Source organism: Physeter macrocephalus, chromosome 7 (genome assembly GCF_002837175.3).
Source record: "Physeter macrocephalus isolate SW-GA chromosome 7, ASM283717v5, whole genome shotgun sequence".
Classification (NCBI taxonomy): domain Eukaryota; kingdom Metazoa; phylum Chordata; class Mammalia; order Artiodactyla; family Physeteridae; genus Physeter; species Physeter macrocephalus.
In genome coordinates, this window is record NC_041220.1 from 81,801,916 (window position 1) to 81,811,093 (window position 9,178).

The window sequence follows — 9,178 nt, forward strand, 5'->3', positions numbered from 1 at the left end:
TGAAAGTGGGGTGTTAAAGTCCCCTACTATGATTGTGTTATTGTTGATTTCCCCTTTTATGGCTGTTAGCATTTGCCTTATGTATTGAGGTGCTCCTATGCTGGGTGCCTAAGTATTTACAATTTTTATATCTTTTTCTTGGATTGATCCCTTGATCATTATGTAGTGTCCTTTTTCTCTTGTAATAGTCTTATTTTAAAGTCTATTTTGTTTGATATGAGAATTGCTACTCCAGCTTTCATTTGATTTCCATTTGCATGGAATATCTTTTTCCATCCTCCCTTCACTTTCAGTCTGTATGTGTCCTTAGGTCTGAAGTGGGTCTCTTGTAGACAGCTTATATATGGGTCTTGTTTTTGTTTCCATTCAGCCAGTCTATGTGTTTTGTTGGAAAATTTAATCTGTTTATATTTAAGGTAGTTTTTGATATGTATGTTCCTATTACCATTTTCTTAATTGTTTTGGGTTTGTTATTGTAGGTCCTTTCCTTTTCTTGTGTTTCCTGCCTAGAGAAGTTCCTTTAGCATTTGTTGTGAAGCTATTGTAGGTCCTTTCCTTTTCTTGTGTTTCCTGCCTAGAGAAGTTCCTTTAGCATTTGTTGTAAAGATGGTGTGGTGGTGCTAAAGTCTCTTAGCTTTTGCTTGTCTGTAAATATTTTAATTTCTCTGTTGAACCTGAATGAGATCCTTGCTGGGTAGAGTAATCTTGGTTGTAGGTTTTTTCCTTTCATCACTTTAAATATGGCCTCCCACTCCCTTCTGGCTTGAAGAGTTTGTGCTGAAAGATCATTTGTTAACCTTATGGGGATTCCCTTGTATGTTATTTGTTGTTTTTCCCTTGGTGCTTTTAATATTTTTTCTTCGTATTTAATTTCTGATAGTTTGATTAATATGTGTCTTGGCATGTTTCTGCTTGGATTTATCCTCTATGGGACTCTCTGTGCTTCCTGGACCTGATTGACTATTTCTTTTTCCATGTTGGGGAAGTTTTCAACTATCATCTCTTCAAATATTTTCTCAGTCCCTTTTTTTTCTCTTTTTCTTCTGGACTCCCTATAATAAGAATGTTGGTGCATTTAATATTGTCCCAGAAGTCTCTGAGACTGTTCTCAATTCTTTTCATTCTATTTTGTTTATTGTGCTCTGCAGTAGTTATTTCCACTCTTTTATCTTCCAGGTCACTTATCCGTTCTTCTGCCTCAGTTATTCTGCTCTTGATTCCTTCTAGAGAATTTTTAATTTCATTTATTGTGTTGTTCATCATTGTTTGTTTGCTCTTTCGTTCTTCTGGGTCCTTGTTAAATGTTTCTTGTATTTTCTCCATTGTATTTCCAAGATTTTGGATCATCTTTACTCTCATTACTCTGAATTCTTTTTCAGGTAGACTGCCTACTTCCTCTTCATTTGTTTGGTCTGGTGGGTTTTTAACCTTGCTGCTGCATCTGCTGCGTATTTCTCTGTCTTCTCATTTTGCTTAACTTACTGTTTTGGGGGTCTCCTTTTCACAGGCTGTAGGTTTGTAGTTCCTGTTGTTTATGTTGTCTGCCCCCCCGTTCGTAAGTTTTGTCCAGGGGGTTGTGTAGGCTTTCTGGTGGAGGGGAATGGTGCCTGTGTTCTGGTGGATGAGTCTGGATCTTGCCTTTCTGGTGGGCAGAACCACGTCTGGTTGTGTGTTTTGGGGTGTGTGACCTTATTATGATTTTAGGCAGCCTCTCTGCTAATGGGTGGCTTGTGTTCCTGTTTTGCTAGTTTGGCATAGGGTATCCAGCACTGTAGCTTGCTGGTTGTTGCATGGGGCTGGATCTTAGCATTGCGATGGAGATCTCTGGGAGAGCTTTCGCCGTTTGATATTACATGCGTCCGGGAGGCCTCTGGTGGACCAATGGCCTGAACTAGGCTCTCCCACCTCAGAGGGTCATTCCTGACACCCGGCCGGAGTACCAAGACCCTGTCAGCCACATGGCTCAGAAGAAAAGGGAGAAAAAAAGAAAGAAACAAAGAAAGAAAAATAAAATAAATAAAGTTATTAAAATAAAAAACAAAAACATTATTAAAAATAAAAAAATAAAAAGTAATTTAAATATAAAAGAAAGAAGAGAGCAATGAAACCAACAAACAAATCCACCAGTGATAAGAAGCACTAAAAACTATACTAAAAAGAAAACAAAGAAAGAAACAAAAAAATGGACAGATAGAACCCTAGAACAAATGGTAAAAGCAAAGCTATACAGACAAAATCATACAATGATCATACACATACACACAAAAAGAGGAAAAGGAAGAAAATATATATATATATATTTTTTTTTTAGAAAAAGGGAGAGCAACCAACTCAATAAAGAAATCTGCCAATGATAGTAAGCTCTAAATACTAAATTAAGATAAACATAAAACCAGAAACAAATTAGATGCAGAAAGCAAACCCTGAGTCTACAGTTGCTCCCAAAGTTCACTGCCTCAATTTTGGGATGATTCGTTGTGTAATCAGTTATTCCACAGATGCAGGGTACATCAAGTTGATTGTGGAGATTTAATCCGCTGTTTCTGAATCTTTTGGGAAGTCTGAGGTCTTCTGCCAATGTTCAGTAGGTGTTCTGTAGGAGTTGTTCCACATGTAGATGTATTTCTGATGTATTTGTAGGGAGGAAGATGATCTACACGTCTTACTCCTCAGCCATCTTGAAGGTACCCTGGAGGGCATCACTTTTGAATAAAAGCCAAAGCCTTACTAAGAGAAATCATTTTTACCCCATTTACCTTTCCCCGCTTTTGCTGTCTAGGAGGTAGATATGAGTCCTGGAGATGGAGCAAACATGAGGATCAATCCTTGCATTTTAAGGATGGTGATGGGAAAGATAAAAGGAGCCTGAGACTAGGCGGGGAGGATGGGACTTATTCTGCAATTGCTGTCACTGGCAGCCCCTAGTATTGTGCACTGCACAGATTATGTGGCCATATGCAGTTGCCTTACCTGTGATGCCATTAGTATGTCTCAATGAGCCCCCTTATCAGAACTGAGCTGTCTATTCCCATTCTTATTTAAGCTGCCAAAATGAATATTCTGACAACTACTACCAATCACATTTCCAACTTTCAACAATGTTATATTTCACCTATTTATAGGTCAAATATGTATGTTGAAAGCCTATGTATTGCCTGAAGAAAAAATATTTTTGACAGTCTGCTCTTTTTATGTGAATATATAGTGTCTTGGAGTACTACTTTCTCCCCCAGGCAGTGTTCTTCTAAACAATTCAAATGTCATCTCCTCAGAGAGTCTGTCCCTGTTTCCTTCAGGCAAAATTAGTTATTTCCAGGGCTTCTAAGGAACCCTAGGCATTGACCACTTATCACATTCTCTTACAATTCTATGTTTTTAGATATCTCCATCTTTCCTATCAACCTGTGAGCTCTACGGGTACTATTTTTATCATATTTATTTTGTATCCCTATTGCCTAGAATGTTATACTATTAGCTTAGAATATTAGTGCTAGTAGTAATGTTCATTATTCTCTGTTGCATTGAAATTTTATTTTATTTTATTTTATTTTTTTGTTTTTGCGGTATGCGGGCCTCTCACTGTTGTGGCCTCTCCCGTTGCGGAGCACAGGCTCCGGACGTGCAGGCTCAGCAGCCATGGCTCATGGGCCTAGCTGCTCTGCGGCATGTGGGGTCCTCCCAGACCGGGGCACGAACCCGTGTCCCCTGCATCAGCAGGCGGACTCTCAACCACTGCACCACCAGGGAAGCCCTGAAATTTTATTTTAATAAGCACTTATATGGTGCTTACCATATTCCTGACACTCTTTTAAACACTTTACAGGCCTTGTATGATTTAGTGAATTTTATACTCATAACTCCCCATTGAGGTAAACACTCTTATCATCTGTGTTTTATGAATGAGGAAATTGTGACCTAGAGGACTGAGGTAACCTTCTCAAGGTCACAGATCTATTTAGTTATGGAGTTTGGATTAAAACCCAGATAACAATGTTTGTGTTTGAGATAGTATCTCAGAATCAAATTTCAGATCAAGGGAACCTTAGAAATAATCTAATTTCCTTTGATATACAAAGAAATATTGTATATGACATACAGAGGCATAGAAATATTAGGTGACCTACTAAGTGTCAGAATGTTGACTTAGTAAGTGTCAGAATGTTAGCTGGTAAGAGCTGAGACTCAGGTCCAGATCTCCTGATTTACAGGTTAATGCTGCTTCATTTGGCTCCCCAAACTGATTTTGTATCAAAATCACCTGGGAAATTGTTGTGATAATCCAGATTCTAGAGTCCACTTTCCAAAGATTCTGGTTTAGAATATAGACTTTTAAAAATATTCCCAAGATAAATTTAATTGTAAGACAGGTTTGAAAATTGTGAGTCAGTAGTATATGCGTATCTGTCTAGGTTTGGTCAGAAAAATAGAACCACCACAACTATTATGGGAAAAAGGTGTTTAACATAGAAATTAAGATTTACATGAATTAGGGAGAAGCTGGGGTAATAAAGGTCTGGAAGAGGTAGAAAGAGGATCAGAGAAACAGCCAGTAATGACATTGGTCAGAAGCACTGGAGTATGTGGAGCAGACAGAACTTAGGGGGGAATCTGAGAAGCTGCCATAACTATAACATGAGAGCATCTGAGAGGTCTGTAAAGTCTCTATGTCTGGGTGCCACAACCTCTATGGATAGTGGCTTTTACTTCACTTGTATTTTCCAAATCATATAGAAGTTCCTCTCACTGGCAAACTCTAACCCTCAGTCACATACACAAGTTGGAAGATTCTGAGAATGTAGTTGCGCCTTTAGAAGGGAGATTGGTGGTGCTGAGTGAACAACAGATTCAGTGCCTCCCTGATCCTCAGCTCCTGTGTTCACATCCTTGTATGATCCCCTCCCCTTAAGAGTGAGCAGGACCTGTGAGTTGTTTCTACAAAATATGACAAAGGTAACGGGATATATGTGTTTATATGGTTTGGCCAAAAATTTCGTTCGGGTTTTCTCATTACATCTTTTTTTTTTTTTTTTTTGCGGTACGCGGACCTCTCACTGTTGTGGCCTCTCCCATTGTGGAGCACAGGCTCCGGACACGCAGGCTCAGCGGCTATGGCTCACGGGCCTAGCCGCTCTGCAGCATGTGGGATATTCCCAGACCAGGGCACGAACCCATGTCCCCTGCATCAGCAGGCGGACTCTCAAGCACTGCGCCACCAGGGAAGCCCCCATTACATCTTATGGAAAAACCCAAACGAACTTTTTGGCCAACCCAATATTCACGTGATTACCTAAGATTGTAGTACCTCTCTTGCGGGAGTCTCTTCTTCATTGGCTCTGAAGAAGCAAGTTGTTACGAATTCTACAGCTGCAGGGATATGAATTTGTCAACATCTATACAAGTGGGCAAGGGGCCTTTTCCTAGTCGAGCCTCAGGTGAGACCCTACCCCAGCGTTTTGATTGTTACTTCATATGAGAATATGAAGCAGAGAATACAGCTAAGCTATACTCAGAACCTTGACTCCCCAAAACTGTGAGATAATAAATGTGTATTATTTTAAGCCTGTAAGTTTGTTGTAATTTATTACATAGAATTGGATAACTAATATGACAGACAGTCTGGTACAAAAACACCTAATAGATTGCTGACATTACTAAAACCTGAAATGTGGGCCATTAGCTTTGGGAACAAGTAGTGAGCAGGGAGGGATTTTCATTGGACATGGAAAAATGGTGAGCTGTTTCAGTGAGTGACAACATTTTTGGTAAAACTCAGCGTGCTCTGACTTAGAAGAAAGTATATAGAGTGAATAATCTTGTAACTCTTTTAGGTGCTATTGAGACAAAATAATGAAATAGAAGCTGGTTGCAACTAACTGCATTTGACAAGGCACTCAATAAAGAAATAAGCTTGGGGGAGAACGAAGTGTTTGCAAGCAGAATTTACAGTGAATGTAAATAATTCAGAAATTGCAGTGCTGTAAATTATACTACTTCTCAACAAATCCAAAGTGTGGCCATTATGGCATAGCTTCAGTTTAAAGACCAAATCAAAGCTGTGGCTGTGTGCAGCCTTTGTTAGGACCTGGGAAGAGTTTAAGAGGATATTTAGCAGATTCTTTTATTTGAAAAAAAGGCTTCCAGGAAGCCTAAGGATATGGTCCTACAAAAGCCCAATGGATCCAAAGTATCCATAATTAAATCTATAGAAAGAAGCATGTCTTAAAAAAACAACTCTGGGGTGGATTTGGGCACATATAATTGACTAGAATCAAATATGTAGAGAGTCGTGTTTGAGACAGAGTGCTTGAGAGAGCTATGTTGCCAGCCTAAACACAAAGGATCAGAGATGTATTTGAGATGCAAAAGGACCTCTTGTTCTCACAGAAAAGCATATGTTCTCCCTTGACCTTTTCAAAGGTAGATGTCCAAAATGGTGAAGGAGGAAGGACCTCACAGAGAGCAGAGCCAAGCACTATGCAGAACAATGGACCAGAGAGAGATTCCTGGTAGAATAACTGGAACCTAATGAAGGAAAATGACCCTCCCCAGAGTAGAGCAAACTTGCAACATTTTCCAGCAGTATTTCAGAAATTTTGGGGAGTGGTAATTGCTGTGAGCTGGGAAGTCTTCTGCTGTTTCAATGGAAATGTTATCTTAGTTATTCTGTCCCTCTTTCACATTGGATGTTGGGCATATAACTTGCCTCTTTAGTTCCTATATCTCTGGATTCAGTTGGAGACCTCTCTCTGTCTCTGTCTCTCTCTGTATATATATATGTGTGTGTGGGGGCTATATGTATCACAGCATTCTGGACTTAATGTCTGACCATGTCTGATGTCATGATTGGATGCGACATTTGGAATGTCTTCTTTTGGGAGTCGTATTTTGCATGAGGTAGGCACATACATAATTTTGAAGAAGAAAGTGGAGTGTGATAGATTATATTATTTAGCAAATATTCACTTGTTTTTACCCCCACTTTCTTCAGAAAAGTGTATTTCCCTGCCCCATTGCTTTTGGACTTGACATTATTACTTAATTGGTCAAAGGAGTGTGAGTAGAGGTGGCAGTGTGACATTTATAGGCCTATACTTTAGAAGGCACCAAATATTTCTGCTTGTTCCTCAGGAAGCTACAGAATATTTTAATGAGAAGAACATGGCCCTGAGTGGCTATTGTCCCTTCAGCCTTGGTCTAGAATGAATATACATGGAGTAGAGCCACAGACCTGTGAGTGTGAGAATAAATGTTTGTTGTTGTATGTCACCAAGTTTGGGGGTGGTTTGTCACCAAAAAAAGCTACCTGACACCACGCTTAGTTAAATTCTTTGATTATGCTCAGGTTTATTCATATTCTGGCCTGCGACCTAATTGGAATACCCAGTCACTCTAATTCTTAGCAAATGCTTAATGCTTTATATGTAGATTCAAAACTATAATAGAAACCATTATTCATTCATTCAGAAGTGTTCTAAACATATTAAGTACATAAGAGTAAAGGCCCATGATGGATGAGACCAACTCTCAAAGGTTAAAAAAAAGTATATATATGTGTATGCATGAATATGGAGAGGGAGGGAGGAAGGCTGGGGTGGAGAGAGAGAGGGAGAGAGAGAGAGAGGGAGGGAGAGATTGAGTTTTGGCCACTTAAATCTTCATTGTCATTACTGCATCATCAGTGTGTACAACCCTAGGGGTGGGTAGGGAAGAAAACAGAAAGATACAAGGAGCTATGAAGTAGAAAGTTAGAATGTTATAAACCAGGGAATCCATCTGTGGTTATACTTGGAGCAACTTAAAAGGGTCCTCATCTTCGTATACCTTGGGATGGGTAGAAGTACATGGATTCAAGTTGCTCTGACTTCTGTTGTTAATGTTATTAGTGTACTTCCTGAACAGAGGAAAAAAATTCTATCTCTTCTTGTCATGTTGACAGCTTTTGCTACATAAATAGATAGCTATGTAGGCAGATACCAAGGTGTGAACTTCCCCCATGCATTTTAATTGGATGCTAGACTTGAAGTGTGGGATTGAGCATTTAAATGGTAAGGGTGCCCATCAAATAAGCCCAGATACCTGCTTTAACTCAGTAAAGTGGGCACTGCATAGTTAACAGTGGGACTAGTTTGTTATATATTAGCTTGTAGATCCCAGAAGCAGCCCTAAAGAGGGTGTTTTTGTGATCTATAGAGAAAATACATCTCTCCACATTTTTTTTTTCTTCTTAAATCATTCCCAGAGCAGACTGCTTTGGGAAACAAACTTTGAACTTTAAGTTTTCTTCAGACCAGAGATAAACCCTTTGATTACTTTTCCCCTAGAAAGTTTTAGGTTTTTTGGGGTTTTTTTTGGCGATAGTGAAATATGAGTTGATGAATATTAATTGATTCATGATTAATCCATTGATTGATTAAATAAATATTTACTTAGTGTTTACAAGGTTACAGGCCCTAGAATCGTCAGGTTGAAAGCACAGAAATCACCACTGCTATCCTGAGGCTTATATTTGAAAAACCAGTAAACTAGTGAAAAGTGATATATATGAGATGATTATAAATTGCAGTGTGTTGCAGAAACAAGGGACTAAGACAGGCCAAAGAAGTAGTCCCTGAAAAGGAGAAATTTAAGCCAAAGCCTAAAGTGGGAGAGAGGGGCTGGCACGTGCATATGGAGAGGAGAGCATTTTAGTAGAAAGAAAAGTGTGTGCAAAGGGCCTAAAGTGAGAAAAGCATGGTGTCTCCAAGGAAGAGCAAGGAGGGTGATGAGCAAGGCCCAGGAGAAGGGTGGTATAAGGTAGGATTGAGGTGATAGCTGGGAGCCAGGTCAAACAGAACCTCGTAGATCATAGGAAGGAGTTTTATTCAGTGTGCAACAGCCTTTAAAGGGTCAGACAGTGATATGATTGGTTTATTTTAAGATATATTTGGTCGATGTGTGGGAAGTGTATTGGAGGGCCAAGAATGGAAGTAGGGAGACCAGTTGGAAGGGATGCAGTAGGTCAGATGAAGGGAGATGGTGACCAGATTAAAGTGGATAAAATGGACTAGGAGAGACTCGGTGGATTCTAGGTATGTTTTAGAAGTAGATCTGATGGGACCCCATTGATGGATTATTTATAAGAGAAAAAGAGGATATGCCTCATGAATTTCTGATTTGAGCCATTTAGTGAAATGAAATT